Raw genomic sequence first — 17031 nt, 5'->3', positions numbered from 1 at the left:
AATACCAATTTTATCGAAAAATAGATATTTTGGAGCTAGTTGCCATAATAATTTATTAAATTCAGTAGAGTTCTTAATCCGAGTGACCGAATAACTTTTTCAATTAGTTAATATTTATGTAAGGTATTGGATGAGATAAAAAAGTCAGTGTCACGAGCGGGATTCGAACCCACGACCTTCGGCTAAATACGCCGCTGCTCTGCCCCTTGAGCTATCGTGACTTCGATCCACTCGGACACCAACTTCCCATCTCAACCCACCTTTTTTGAATTTTCCCTCCTTTTTGCCGTTTTTCAAATCTGTCAGCTATTCGATTCTCGGCGACAAATGAAGTGACCACGGAGAGCTTTCGTGAATTATACTTCATTTTATTTATTAAATTCATTCGAGTTCCTGGTCCGATTAGAATCGAATAGATTACACGACATTTGAAAAATGGCAAAAAGGAGAGACAATTCGAAAGGTAGGGTTGAGGTGGGAAGTTGGTGTCCTGTGGATCGAAGTGGTAGAGCAGCGGCGTATATAGCCGAGGGTCGTAGGTTCGAATCCCGCTCGTGACACTGACTTAACTCAACCAATATCTTACATAAAGATTAATTTATTGACATAATTTATTAAATTTTCAAGCTGAATATATATTATATTAAAAAAGTTTTTCAGCATGTTTTTCATAATGACGTACTTAAGAAAAAATGTTTTTAAATCATGATGCATTTTATAGAATTGTTGTGCTTTATGCGAGTGCATTTTTGAATCGTGAGTAAAAAACTATATTTTTATTTAAATTTATGTACGTTTCGATTTTTATTGATAGAAAAATGAGGACGCAGATGTGTATCGATATTTTTTAGTTTAAATAAAATTAAATAACAAGTTTGTGATTGTGAAAAATATATTTTTTATTGGACATTTGGTAAAATTAAAAGCATAAAAGTGTCATTTGTTTGATCACCTGTTGTCAGCTTGCGAGTATACTAAAACACGTTCAACTGGATAGACACATTTTATATTGTTATGGTTTCGTATTCGCTCGAAGACTGGATATTTCCGTACAGCGCGAATTATTTTTTATTCGATTACTGCCTTTTCACAGTTGCGGATAAATTGAGCTCTGACTACTTTTCGGCCGAGAAGCTACGGGACGTGGGTGAACTGCCTCCGGTAAATAACACGATTACCTACTCCCAACCAATCTTCGTCGTCGTCTTGATGGTGGTGGTGATGTGGTTTGCCGACTCTTTCTGCGGCAAGTACAAAGTTCTGAAGGTGTCCTTTTTCATAAGCGCTGCCATCCCTCCGCTCTTGATTACAGCCGGGTACGTATCTCATAGAAAGATAAAAATGAGCATTTTCGTATTTGCCAACATTCTAATAGCACTGTGCTATGCTATCAAAGGGGTAATTCTCGCGTTTGCCGTGGACCAGATTGTCTTTCCGACCGAGATTAGAAGGCTCCGTCCGTACGTGTTCGTCTTGGTCGAATCCGTTCGGGGTTTGACGATTTTCCTTGCCCTGAGAGAGCCGACACTCACTAAGATCATCCTCGCGTGCGTCTTATTTTTGATTGTCGCCATCACTTTTACACTAAACGTAAACAAATTCACTTTGCACAACCCGAAAATCCGGATCGTAGAGGATGTGGTGAAAAATTCAGTACAGTATGTCAAGCATAAACTAACGCATAACCGAAGAGCGAAGCGTGTCACTAGTGATCACAAGGACGATGATACTCCGAGATTCGTGTCGAAACCGAAGGGGATCCTCCGTCTCTTATTTTACGTCCTTCTCTATTCATTTCTTTGCCAACTCACAATGAAGATCCAACAAAAGAGTTTCACGCGTAGTGCGATATCATTACCGGGGGTTTTAGACATAGTGAGATACGAAGTGATTTGGGAAATTTGCATGTTCATGGGTGTCATTATTTGTGAGATTAACTTTGAATGGTTGTTAAACATGGGCGCGAGTCAACATAGTGAAATAAGGATGATCGCTATCGGGTTGGTGTTTTCTCTGTGCAGCCTCCTCCTCGCTTTGCAAGTCCATCGCACGTTGGAGGAAACGAACCTGTACAGACCTAAACCAGATTCGGCACAGCTCGTCTTTTACAACACATTGAACGAAAGCGTCAAACTCTCGCCAGAAAAGAGTAAAACCTTCGTCGTCAAACCGTTAAACAAATTGGTCGTTGTTAACATGAGAGATATTTCTGGTTACGTGAAAAAAAATTTTACCGTCTCGAGTATGACTCTCAACACTACGGCAGAGCTGTACGCTTACCACGGCAAAAGTTATTCTGTCGTCATTACCAAAACGGGCCTACGCCTCATGCCGTTCGCGGACCCCAGTGACGACAGCACAGAGAAATATTTAAGGTACGCCATGATCTTTTTAGTGTTCGGCGTGGACACCATCGACGGCACGTTCATTTACAAGGAGAAGAACCAGCGTATTTTCATCATCCGGATACGGGACAAACCGAATTTGTTCACTGCGAACATTTGGGAAGGAAATTATACCGTCATAACGCATATGAAGCACGGCAACTTCAACGTCATCGAGCATACTTACTTTCTTCGACATCGATACATGTACGCGGTCATCATCTACACAGATGATAAAGGCAACACCGTTGCGATGATCCATCAAATCCGGACCCCACAATACGTGCCAGTGTACCTCCTCCTCCCTCAACTCTTTCTTCACATACTCGGTATGTCCATTGCAGAAATCTCCTGGTTGGTATTTTTAATTTTCCACACACCGGCCGATATCAGAGGGCTGATCTTCACCATCTACTTCGGCATCTCATATATCTACAGCGAAATTTTCGAAGTGTACATCGTCCTGGACCCGAGAATGATATTCCTTTACATTTCATGTCATTTGTGTGTCAGCATACTTCTTTTGTACGCTTATGTAGTTAAATAAAATGTGTTTATGTTAAGAGGCCTTGTTTCTTTGGAAATTCGTATTTTGAAAGAATAAAAAAAACAATGCAACATATGAAACTGAGTTTGGGAAGGTTGCAGTTTTTATAACAGGTACAGAGTAAAAGACCACGAATTAACTGAATGAAATCAGTTTTCCGCTTAGTGAAAATTACCATTATGAAAATATGCATTAAAAAAAAAGGGCATATACTATTTTGACATAATTTACATTATTTTACAACAAAGCATTTATCCTAATTTATTTACGTATAATCTGCATTTTTTTACTAATTTGCATTTTTTTACTAATAAGTTAAGTCTCTACTTAAAAATAAATGAAAATACTTATGGTTAAATGTTATAAACTAAATCTGATTGATTAAACAAATGCTCGCAAAAAGCAACTCTTATGCTAATTGAGTCGCACAGTGCCATTAAAATTTTTCCTCATTTATGTATATAAAAATAACGTGTCGACATAAAATTGCAACGTAGATTTTTATGATCGTTTAACAAGTACGTAAGTTTAAGTACATATGATTTTCAAAATCATTTTATGTACTGAACGAATAGCATAAACATGTCTTTTCTTTTCCATTGGAATAATTTTATTATATTTGTTTCTACAGTTTTACCTTAAACTAAACGCTTCAAACTAAGTTTGATCGTTACAAAATTTTCATAAATAACCCGGTTTTGTTATCCCACGGTGGGAATTGCTTACAAATCTGGGGAGAACATAATCCGTCGACTTGTCATGACATGCCATGACGCTTCATCAGCGATCATCGCTGGCCCATTTGTGTAAAAGGCACAACTTGCAGGAAGCCCCATGGGGTCGATGTACTTCGCGTGCTGCTAAATCGTGAACATAATTACATAGAACCGACCCAGGGCTAACTGATCGATACCCCTCTATGGGCTATACGTTCCTATTTATATATGTCATTTATTTTATTCCCTCATCCATTCGAGATTTATTTTTTTTCTGTCCGGGAAACCGAAATGGATAAAACTTTAACAATGTTTTAGAGCTGGATACGTTTTGTCAAAATATTCCGCCTGCTCGTCGTTCAGGATAGCCGAAGGGGTGGGATATTGGAAGGACTTCTACTTACTGTTTACAACAGTTTATTATTCTACAGTTTATAGTTTGAGATGTCATTACTAACTGAGTGATGGAAAAAAAGACGAGTTTCCTACGATTCATTACGATGTTTAAGGAGGTTTTCCTCCTTACAACACCTCCTCCCATAGATAAAATATTTGTGTATTAATTTGTACATGGATATTTTACATTAGGTATTGGGGTAGGACTAGCTTTTGTGCTATCAGGTTCGGTTTAAGTATCCGGATTTTTTTCTATTAATTTTGCAATCATAGCCATATCCAGAATTACAATAGTTTCAGTTTAAACTAATTTTAATGTCTATTTATGTTGACGATAACGTGTTATAAAGAACGACTTTTTTTAATCCCAACCAAGACCTTACAGGGAAAGAATAATTAATTAGAAGATGTGACTTGGTCAATTAACCACTAAAACGTAAATGAGTTATAAAGAATATTATAATAAAAACTAAAATACATAAAAAATAGTAATTATGGATATTTGGGTTATAATAATAATAAGTGGGATGTTTATAGGCCAACAAACAGCTGAAGTCATCGCCGGCCCTCTACGTGTTTTCCATCTTTTTCTTTTCTTTCGCGCATATTTTGTTTTAAACTGCAGCCATTTGAGCATCTCGATCTGGTTACTGACTCTCTGATTTCAGATATATACTACGTTGATATTCTAGAATGCTAGTCTCTCGTTTGTACCTCAGGTTGTCAAATACAGAATAAAAACAAAACATACAATACATATATATACATCACCACAAACATAGATGTCTGGTCACATTCATTCCCCCAGAGTACTCGATATTCCTCGGGGCGGGGTTATAAGCAACCCCTTCCTTTCACGCTAATAAATTACATTCATTCCGATAAATTAACACAAACACAACACTCGATAGAAACATAGAGGTCTGGTCACTTTCACTCCCCCAGAGTACTCGATATTCCTCGGGGCGGGGTTGAACCCTCTCCACTCTCGCTAATAACTTACTTTTACTCTCCAGACGTCACACACTCACCCCAGAGTACTCGATATTCCTCGGGGTGGGGTTTAATCACCCCTTCCTTTCATGCTAATAAATTACATTCATTCCAATAAATTAACATAAAGTCAAACACAGACACAACACAAACACATAAAACTATATACATTTAAAAATCCCTATAGCCCTGAGGTACCGGAACAGCGATCTGTGCCCGCTGCCGTGCCCCAAGACTACGCACAGGTCCGATGATATGCCAAAATATTGTCTATATTTGGGTTATAATTTTCATTTTTGGCAAGTTCATTTATGCACTTATTTTATCTAAGTTTTCATTGAGTTTAATTTGCGATGAAATAATCGGTAGTTTATTAGTTAACTTTAGTAAATTTTGGATGAGTAATTCTACGTAGAGATTAAGAGAATTTTTTGAAACATTAACCAAGTGAACCTGAATTTTATATAAGTTTACCGGCGTTGTCTTAAAATTGGATTGGTTTAAAGTTTGTACCAATATATTCTGTCATGATTTTAATAGATACTTAACCCTTATTAACATTTAGCATATTGACAGCAGTTCCCACAGATGAAATTCATTCATGAAAAAAATATATACATTTAAAAGCTTTCACCCAGTGAATACTGTCAGTAATTATAGAGGAATATCCTTTACTGACACTATTTCTACGATATTTACGGGGATACTACTGAATACATTAGAAGAATGGTGTAATTTAAATAATATCTTGGTAGAGAGCCAGGCAGGATTTCGGAAAAAATATTCCGCTGTGGATAATATTTTTAGTTTAACTAACATTAAAAAATTGAAATTATCTGTAAAACGTAGAAAAGTTTACTGCTGCTTGGTTGATTTTAAGTCGGCGTTCGATTCGCCAAGCAGAATGGCCATTTTGTATAAACTGTATAATTATAGGATCTCCAGTAAGTTTATCGAGGTATTAAAGTCGTTGTATAGCGAGTGCTGTGTGGTGGAGGGGAGAGGTCACAAGTACCTTTGAAACTAGAGTAGGTGTAAGGCAGGGCTGTCCGCTTTCCCCTCTTCTGTTCTCGCTGTTTATTTTATTTTACCCGTTTTTTGGTGGCGATCTGTTTGTCGGAGCATCAAATGTAAACTGTTTAATGTATGCAGATGATGTGGTTTTGATGAGTACTGAACCGATTCAACTTCAAAAGATGTTAAACAGGTTTGGGAGAATACTGCCGAATGTGGAATTTGTCAGTAAATTTGAATAAAACTAAGATTATGGTTTTTAGAAATGGCGGTAGACCATCAAAGAATGAACGATGGTTTTTAGAAAATGAAAGAATANATTAATTGGTCAAGCGGACCACGAAAGTAGTGAATTAATAAAGAAGAATGTTTAAGAAAAATGCATTGTTCTACATACCATTTAATATACAAGACATTGAACTTCGATTTTGGGGACAACAATTACTTGTATAAGGAATACAACTGGAATTTGATCAAGGTTGTTTTTCGCGCGAGAGGTCAATTATTATATTTATATTTTAAGCCTTTGCTGGAGGAAAGAGACCAAGCATGCTATATATGTAAACTAAAAACGGTGGAAGATTTGTTTCATTTTTTGGCAGTTTGTCCAACTTTGGAGAACGTTAGGTTAATTTGGTTCCACAGATGTCGTTTGACATTCCGTGAGTATATAGAACTGTTAAATGGGAAAGATTGGTTTAGTTCGTAAAGATATATTATAGATGCGCTGAATTGCAGAGATAATTTTATGTTAAGTTTATAATTTGTATGATAATTTAAGTTTTATTTGCATGTAAATATGTAAGGGTCAACTGGCAGACGACTGGATCATGCCATTACAAATATTATTTTGTAAAAAAAAATGTAATATTTTGTTTTCTTTTCTAAATATACTTTTATAAATAAAATAGCTTTCACTCACGCCTACAATTTACACATGAAATCGAAAACAACAAAAAGATACCATTTTTAGATACACTTGTAATAAAACACAACAGATGGCACATTAATCACAGATTGGTATCAAAAACCAAGAAACACAGATCGCTACCTGAACTCTACATCTCACCATCCTCTTCATAATAATAAACACGGCCAAAGGGTTACTTCACAGAAATTACCCTAAGCCATGAATCATTTCACAAGAACATAAAGATATACAAACAGATCCTCCATAACAATTTCTACCCTAAACACATAATTAACAGAATAATCAACAACTACAACTCAACACTAACGCCATCCACTATTACTAATAATACTATATTAAATCTATCAAATACAAACAAACCAGCATACATTTCCATGCCATTTATTCAAGGACTATCACATAAATTGAACACATTTCTCTCGCCCGATAACTTCAAAATAGTTTTCAAAAATTATAAAACAATCCAAACACTTTTTTTTCCAAAATTAAAGATCCCACACCAATAACAAATAAATCTGACGTAATTTACAAAATTAATTGTTTAAATTGTCCGGCAACTTACGTCGGTCTTACATCCCAATATCTGGACAAGAGAGTAAAGAAAGATATCTATGATCGCAAAAAACCCAAGCAAAATCCTACAGCACTCGCTACCCACCATTTTGAACACAAACACAATTTCGACTTCAAAAATCCAAAAATATTACACACAGAACAAAACAAACATAAACGTAATTTATTAGAAATGGTTTACATCAACAGAGATAAACACAGCATCAATTACTGAACAGATACATGTAAACTCAGTCGCAGCAACGCCAATATCATTAATCAAATTCAATACAGATAACATAACTATATCATCACATCACATTCCACATATCAAATATTTTTCATAGTCTAATTGTCCAAAAATTTAGTTTTCCTTTTCCTATTTATCCCTTTCTATATAATCCTGAAAGGATAATCTGGCCGAACCATTACCAACACATTGTTTCCCTTCGTCGGCTCATTTCACCTCAAAGAAGCCCACGCCTTATACAAAAATGTCTTTTCTATACCGACTTCTTTCCCCACTCCTTCAAAATCCAACGTATATAAACATAAAACAGCCAAATCTGACTGGCACTATCAACACGAAACCTGTTTTTGCCGCATTCTGCTCCAGACTACTATCCTCCACATTGTTTTGCTCTCATAGCAAACTTTCTTGTGTATTTATAAGAAATAAATAATCAAAAAGACTTAGTTTTAAGAGATCTACGAAGGTATGAGGTAATGAAAATGAAAATCTTACGATTAAATAATAAAAAAATGTTGTTTTGTAAAGGACTCACTTAGTCGTACAAGGTACATTTTTTCCAAGTCCCACTAACACTGTATTCTCTAATTTTTCGATTTGAATATACAATGCTTAAACACAATTTCAATGAATTTTTTATTAATTTTATTTAAGGTAGGAAAATAAAGGGATAAGCCCGTCGCGAATCCTTTGATGTGCACTTTGGATTAATACGTTGATTATTTTTATTTTTTTTCCTTTGCCTCTTTTTTCTGTTTTACATTTTAAAAATAAAGCCAAAAGACATTATTTTTCAACGTGATTAACATCGGCCTTAATATTATAATTATATCTCATACGTCTAGGAGAAGATGAATTTGAAAGAAAAGAAAAACAGTCAGTTATTTCGTCAATATTTCAAGGAATGTACTCCCGTCACCAGAACTTTGAAATTATTTCTAATGATCTATACGGTAAACAAATATAAAAATCTGCTTACAATATTAAAAATGTGTGGTGTTTAGTGACCGTTAGTTAATGATTATTTGGAGATCGTGAGATGCGGTCTGGTGTGACGTAGGTTGTAGAAAAACATTTTCTTTCTCGTGCCAACGTTTCGATCTTTATTGGGAACATCTTCAGGGCCTGGGATTTACAAACATTGTTTAAATTATACAAATACATGTTCGATGTAAAAAGAAAGGTCTAAATTTAGCTTTCCTTTCTCTAATTATCCCCGTCTGTATAATCCTGAAAGGATAATCAGGCCGAACCATTACCCATTCTTTCACATTGTCGGCTCCTTTCACTCCTCATATAAAAACGTCTTCCCATCCATACTTCCATCCCCACCCTTTCAAAATCCAACGTATATACACATAAAACAGCAAAATCTCACTGGCATTATCAACACGACACGCAAGAATGGCACAATTACACAGAAGACAAACACTTTGAGTGAGTATAAATACTTAGATTGAATTTAAAAAAATGTATTTTGCATTGTATAAATTCACTTTTCCACATCCTAAATGTACTTGTTAAATGTAAACAATGTTTGTAAATCCCAGGCCCTGAAGATGATCTCAATAAAGATCGAAACGTTGGCACGATAAAGAAAATGTTTTTCTGAAATCTACATCATACTAGACCGCATCTCACGATTTCTGAATAATTTAACATAGTTGCATTTTGTTTGTACTTTCCATGAATCATTTTTTATCTTATTCATTTATAACACATCGAGAGAGAAAGAGAAAGATAGGTAGATAGGTCGATAAATTGATCGATAGATAGATAGAGATAAATAGATGATAGATAGATCGATCGATAGATGGATACATAGATACGTAAAGAGCGAAAATAATAGAAACAAAAAGGGATGTTCTCACATAAAAAAATCGAAAACAAGGTAAGCAGATAAAATCTGATAAAGGGAGGGCAAATTAAGAGAGAAAGGCTTTACGAGGTGGTGTGGGAGGGAGAAAGTATGAGAGAGGGAAAGAGGAAGAAAATAGGCAGACAGATAATGAATATAAGAAAAATGGAATTATTGAAAAATGAAAAACAAAGTCGCCCAAGTCCGTGTTTTTTGGACTTAAGTAACTCTATGAATAAGTTATAAAGACGATAAAACACATTTTCTCAAATTCTTCCAAAATACTTAATCTTGTTGCACCTTTCTATCGGTATAAATGCTCAAAGTACTCTACTTCTGATCAGTTTAAAACTTCTATTGTACTCTTTATTAATGAATTAAAATTATTTTTTAGCAAATAACAGAAAATTGGCTACTCTACTGTACACAGCAGGTTGATTAAAGTGTCTATAATTATGTTATAAAAATAAATTAATGGAACCTGTATCTTCTTTTGCCATATACTAATTCAATACTAAAAAAATCTATCGAATTACATGTCAACATTTTAGGCTGTTGAACTGCACTGCACTAAGACCCCGTGGCGCAATGGTGACTCCAGTTCAGATACAGCGATTATTTTTTGGCCACTTTTTTAATATAGGAAGAAAGATAGAAGGAATGAAAATAGTCTTCTTTAAAATATTTAGAGAGAAGAGAGAAGAGAGAAAGAGAGAGAGAGAGAGAGAGAAAGAGAGAGAGAGAGAAAGAGAGAGAGAGAGAAAGAAAGAGAGAGAGAGAAAGAAAGAGAGAGAGAGAGAGAGAGAGAGAGAGAGAGAGAGAGGAGAATACCTGAGATGAAAACTGAGGAGAAACAGGTGGAAGGAAAAAAAGGAGCATGTGAGATATTTTTGATATCTATAGATACATAATATCNGAAATTATTTTGATTAAAGAACATTGCTTTAAAGTAACTAGTTTCTTTTTTTTTGTTTAATACCAAAATCCTGCATTATTTTCCGGACAACCCAATAATTTCCCTCACTTTTTTCTTCAAATGTGCAATGTGGAAAAAATTCACAAAATTTCAATCATGTGGTAATTTGGCTCTGCTTTGGGAGAAAACTAGCGGTTTTTTTAACACGTGTTAAAATTTTAGATTTTTATAATTTTTTTATGCAGTTGACATATCAGTTTGTACTATTTGATTATAGTTTTATTGAAGTTGGTTTTTGCGTAATCAAAGCAGACATTAGATTTTGACAATTTCGATAGAAGTTCGGTTTTCCAATCGATTAGGGAATTTTTGCACGTCTGCGTTTGAGTTGTTCGCATGGATAATAACTTTTTTTTTGTAAAATATAATTCAAACCCTGACTCCGCCCACAGCCTCTTACATCTCGCACTCGGCAAAGCCACCCTTCCAGACGCTGGCAATTTTCCAAGTGCCTCCAGGGGAACCGGATATATTGCCTCCAGGGCAGAGACCAGCGGATATAGACCCCCTGGAATACAAAGCCAAGACCAATCCGTTGTTTACGCTGCGTTTATTCCGATTTATTGCTCTTTTTAATACTCATCTTCTTTCCGCCGTCCTAACGTTGGGTAGTGATTGTGACTTTGTAATACTAGTTATCATTTATATATTCACTTAAAAGTTATACAATGTAGTTATGTTTATGATGATCACGATGGGCAAACCTGTTACTATCAAACGTTTTTATACTTTTTAACTTTTTCACCTATTAGGTAATAAAAGTTTAAAATAATAGTGAAATAACAATACAATTTAGATATATTGCTTTTATCTTGATTACCACCTGCGTGTTTGCTTTTATCTACATGCAACGTGTGTTTTAATGTAAACATACATTTAATGTAGAAATAACATCAAATGGACGTGCAGTTAAACAATTATCATTCAATACGTATCCACATGAGAAACCAAATGACTACTCTATATAAATCAACATTTCATATAATAGGGGTATTCCCAATCTTTGTGTTCACCTTGTTAACTCTTTTAAGTCCTGTTAGATCGAGAGAAAATGGTGAGGTAGACATGTAAGAATCGGCTAGTTAACATTGCTCGATCTAATAGGTCATGGCCAATGTAAGATGTTAAGTCGAAAATCTAGTCACTTTGCTATCCGTTAGGGCGTAGGTAATCGACATGGCAGCCATGAATTGAACAGCTGTTTTTTGTTTACACGTATTTTTATTCCTAAATACGCATTAATTAAATCACACCAATACATTTGTTTTGTTAATTTCTGACCTATTCTTATACGCTCATTCATAATAGATACAACCCTTATCCTATAAAGTTGTAGGCTGTTAGACGTTAAGCGGCCCATAGACGATCAATATTATTGCACAATATTTTGGGTTGTGCAATGTAATTGATCGTGTGTAGACGATATTGAAAGTTTGTGCAATACATTGCATGATTGACGAAAAGTTTAAAATATATTGTACAACGTGGAAAGTATTGCTCTGTCTGTTGGCATTATTGCGCAATATCAGTCAGTTTGTGAAGTACCAACAAGTGGTAAAATATTGCACAAACTTCAATATCGCCTTCAAGCTATTCAAGTTCATTGCACAAACAAAGTTTTGTACATTATTATTGAACGTTAAGGGGCAACCGTCAAATTATTGTGCAATCTGTATTGTGCAATAATATTGATCGTCTTTGGGTCCCTTAAGGATACACGTTAGGTATGTCGGCAGGGATTGAACCATTTTAAATGAAAGAGTTGATTAATTTTCTTCTCTTATTACCTTCTCTCATCTTACAATTTAACATAAAAGAAAACCAAAATAAACAACAACAAGGATTTTAGCACTTAGTAGTTTGGTTCTACCACTAGTTTTGCTTCTACCAATGCCACGCGCAGAATTGCGGAAAAATTAACGTTTAACATGTTAAGAAATGAAGGGAGCGTTCACGATCTTAGTGGACATTTCTCTATTCGAGTTAACACGAGTTAACATTTTACAAACATCGTGAATACCCCTATTGGGCTACATCAAGGTTTTAGGTGATTTTAGTAACCGCGAATTACTAATTCGTGTCGTCGATAGAAATTAATGAAGACCAGAAACTGTCTGACTGTGACCAATATTTTGATATTTGCAATCTGGACGGATGCCCATCACCTGATATGAGAAAACCTACGAAATTAGCTGATTCCAGCAGACCTACATAATTTTTCTCGATCAAGCATGATTTCACATAGTTAACAGGGTGACCACAAATATCGTGAATATTTCTAATATATATAAAAAAGGGCACTGGAATATATTTTATACGATATTTTATTATTATATACAATGTTTTAATAAAATATTGTAAAACTTCGTTCCAAACAGACCGAAAACAAAAGATTCCAAGAAAGTTTTATTAAAATGTCTGCGAGTTTAACAGCTATTATTGATTCAAACATCGGACGTTTTTGCACGATTTGCACGAGACGTCCTTCAGAATTTATTATTCGTTGGTAATTTTTTCCAGCATTAAACAGGAAGTTTAGTAGGCTTGTTGAAATTTCGGTGTTATGCTTCTCGTCTCTGGTGCAAAATTAATGCAGGATTTGAAAATTTGTTTTATTTTCGCAGGTGCTTGTCTTATAAACAAAGCTAAATCCTCAAATCAAATTTACAGATTATAATAAAAATCTTTTACTGTTTATCTTTAATACAAAACGTTTTAGTTTATTCTCACTAATTTCGTGGTCCGCTTGACCAATTAATACATTACAATTAATTAAGGTTTTTAGTTGAAAAATGGCAAAAAGGAGGGAAAATTCAAAAGGTGGGGTTGAGATGGGAAGTTAGTGTCCGAGTGGATCGAGGTCAGGATAGCTCAGGTGGTAGAGCAGCGGCGTATCGAGCCGAAGATCGTGGGTTCGAATCCCGCTCGTGCCATTGACATTTTTATATAAACTAAAAACCTTAATTAATTTTAGTTTATCTTTATCTAAGGTATTGGTTGAGATAAAAAATTCAGTGTCACGAACGGGATTCGAACCCACGACCCTCGGCTAAATACGCCGCTGCTCTACCACTTGAGCTATCGTGACTTCGATCCACTCAGACACCAACTCCCCATCTCGAATTGTCTCTCCTTTTTGCCATTTTTCAAACGACGTGTAATCTATTTGATTCTCGGCGACAAACGAAATGACCACGGAGAGCTTTAGTGAAGATATACTTCATAGCTCAAGTGGTAGAGCAGCGGCGTATTTAGCCGGGGGTCGTGGGTTCGAATCCCGCTCGTGGCACTGACATTTTTATCACAACCAATACCTTACGTAACGAGTAATTAATTGAAAGATGTTATTTGTCAATCGGATCACGAAATCTAATGGATCTTAGTTCATATTGAATTTTATAAGAGTGAAGTGCGGCCCAAACCGCACAGTGCAGCACTTATTTCAGAGATTGCGTCTTGGAGATCTCGACGTCAGTTGTGGACGACGACCAACTCAAAACGTTGAATGAAGAAAATTCACACAAGAAAACACGGGACATTGCGGAAGAGCTTGGTGTTGACCACTCAACCGTTGTTCGCCATCTGGAGCAAATTGATAAAGTATAGAAGTTCGACAAATGGGTACCTCACGAGCTAACCGAAACCTAAATAATTCGTCGACGCTTTGAAATTTGCAAGTCTCTTCTATTACGCCACCAAAACGATTTCATCGAATCATCACGTGCGATGAGAAATAGATTCTGTACGATAACAGGAGGCGTACAGGTCAGTGATTGGACAAGAATGAAGTGCCAAAACACTTCCCGAAACCAAAAAATGTTATGGTGACTGTTTGGTGGTGTACTGCTGGGGTTGTTCATTATAATTTCCTGAATTATGGCGAAACTAGCACAGCAGAGAAACATTGCCAAGAAATTTACAAAATCCACGGGAAACTGCAAAGTCTTTGTCCAACATTGTTAAACTGTAAGGGGCCGATTCTTCTTCACGAAAATACCAGGCCATATGTGGAACCCTGCGGAAACGTAAGGACTTTGGATATGAAACCTTACCGCATCTTCCATATTCATCCCACCTCTCGCCTACGGACATTCAGTTTTTTCAGCAGTTTGATCATTTCTTGAGCTATACAATTTTTAGAGAACGTGGTGAAGCCGAAAACGCCTTTCAAAACATTAGTGTGAGTCGTAAAAAAGATTTTTATGTCAGCAGAATAAAAGCGCATATTACACGTTGGCAAAGACGTAAAATGTTTCAATAAATTTTATTTATTTTATAAAAATTAAAAATAGTTTTGACTGCCCTTTTCAAAACCTGCATTATTTTTGCACCAGCCCATTAAAATTCTGTGTAGGGCCTTCCTTCGGCACGGGTTTGACGTGCTCATTGATTTCAATGAAATGAACGCCCTTCAATCGTGTTGTTGAGCGCGCAGCAAATGATATAGTTGATACGTCTAAACTACTAAATAAATTAAGCGCAACTGGTTGAATAATTTTTTTCAACGAGATTGATGATTATAATTAATTAAAATAGTCATCAAACGGTATGTTCTCAGTTTTGTCCAATACAAACGAAAAAACAATTTTCTTCTTATAATCTAACGATTATTTGGTCCAACTCATGACACTGTAAAGATTGACGATGGATTCCGATAACAGTTTTGCCTTTTTTTTACACCCAAATTTTGCTGATTTAGCCATCTCTCGAAGTAAGAAAACGGCAGAACGAGATAGATAGGAAGACATAGAAAGTGTGTGTGTGTGTGTGTGTGTGTGTGTGTGTGTGTGTGTGTGTGTTTGTGGGCGAGAGAGAGAGGGAGGGAGAGGGAGAGAGTGCGAGAGAGAGCGAGAGAGAGAGAGAGAGAGAGAGAGAGAGAGAGAGAGAGAGAGAGAGAGAGAGAGAGAGAGAGAGAGAGAGAGAGCGAGAGAGAGAGAGAGAGACCGGTAGGAAGAGAGTTTTAACGAAACAGAATGGGAGGAGACAAAGTGAATATCGACAAATTGAATTATTGTAAACTGAAATACAATTAAAGTCCTCCCAGTCCGTTTTCGTTTGTTTGATTTTGTGGACATACGTCAATTGTGAATTAGCCGATAAGAAAATGAAAGATATTTTCTCGTATTTTGCCTAAACGCGAAATTTTATCATGTTGCACATTTCTTCCTTTCGTCTTCTAGTAAAAGTACTTATTCGGCCTGCTTTCGAACATTTTCAAACTTCCCATCTACTCTGTTCTAAATAATTAAAATTTATCTATAATAAAAATGAGGAAATTTCCTCTTGCACACAACCGGTTGACCAATGAATCTATAATTAATCTATTAAAATAAATAAATAAATTGAACCTGTAACTTTTAGTCACATAATCGCTAAATTTGAATAATGAAAAATACATGAAATTACATGCTGACAATCCATTAGTTTGCTGATGGGGCGTCACTGCAATAAGACCTCGTGGCGCAACGGTAGCGCGTCTGACTCCAGATCAGAAGGTTGCGTGTTCAAATCACGTCGGGGTCAATTCTTATTTTTGACACAGCAGTTTTTTTATATTTTTTTAACTTTCTTAACCTATTAATTTTGATTAAAATATCATTAGAAATGTTGTTTTTTTAAAATCATATTGAATCGTGATTTAGATTTCGACTCATGTGAGAAAGTGGATAGTTTTGTGGTAGGAGTGTAACAAATGGTTTTTCTCCACTGTATTGAACTAAAATTCAATAACAAATTGTTTGTAGCGATCTAGTATTGTTGTGACTAAAAAAAAGTTTTCTTTGTTTAAAATTCCATTTACTTCCAGGGTTGGCACTAAGTGGTTATAGTATTAGGATAACTATCATTATAGTAATTTATACTAGAAATATTATTTAATTATTTAATTAACGCACTATATATTGTTTCTTTTTTTAGCACAAATATATCACAGTTTATAATGTTCTAACGATAACCGTTTCGAACAGTCCCACGATTCTTCTTAGGTTGGAACTATTTTGCTGGAGCAGCTTCTTATGCTTTTCTTCCATTCCTGGAGTATCGTGGCAATCTGTACAGGCTCGTCACCACGAAATTTTTTTATAAATCATTATTTTTACTACTGTCAGATAAATATACAAATAATCTATTTACTATTATATATATGACAAATGGTCCAGTTTAATTGTTTGTACGGATAAAATAAAAAAATCAAATAAGTGGTAATGCCAATTTAGATTATTATTATTTTTTATTTATGCCAATATTTAATATATCTTTTGTCTAGGGGTGAAAAACGTGACACAATCTGGTTTTGCTTCTTCAGGTATGAATGTTTGGCCAAGAAAAAAGTCAGCCCTAGCCCAAAATACATGATCAGCCGAAGGAGTGAAGTAAGAGATCTTACTTACAGAAATTAATTCATTTTTGAAAGGT

General features: G+C 35.4%; 1 protein-coding gene and 1 non-coding gene across 9 annotated transcripts in view; one reads left to right on the top strand and one right to left on the bottom strand.

The window, feature by feature from the left end:
• Nucleotides 1-17031, bottom strand: part of LOC106669848 (transient receptor potential-gamma protein) — a 239892-nt gene that overhangs the window by 134172 nt on the left and 88689 nt on the right. The gene's annotated exons all lie outside the window — the stretch shown is intronic.
• On the top strand, nt 16069-16140 carry Trnaw-cca. The gene has a single exon. It is a non-coding gene; the product is annotated as a tRNA-Trp (tRNA).

The sequence above is a fragment of the Cimex lectularius genome, unplaced genomic scaffold, assembly GCF_000648675.2.
Source record: "Cimex lectularius strain Harlan isolate CLEC.00 unplaced genomic scaffold, Clec_2.1 scaffold156, whole genome shotgun sequence".
NCBI lineage: Eukaryota > Metazoa > Arthropoda > Insecta > Hemiptera > Cimicidae > Cimex > Cimex lectularius.
This window is presented reverse-complemented; position numbering and strand designations above follow the sequence as displayed.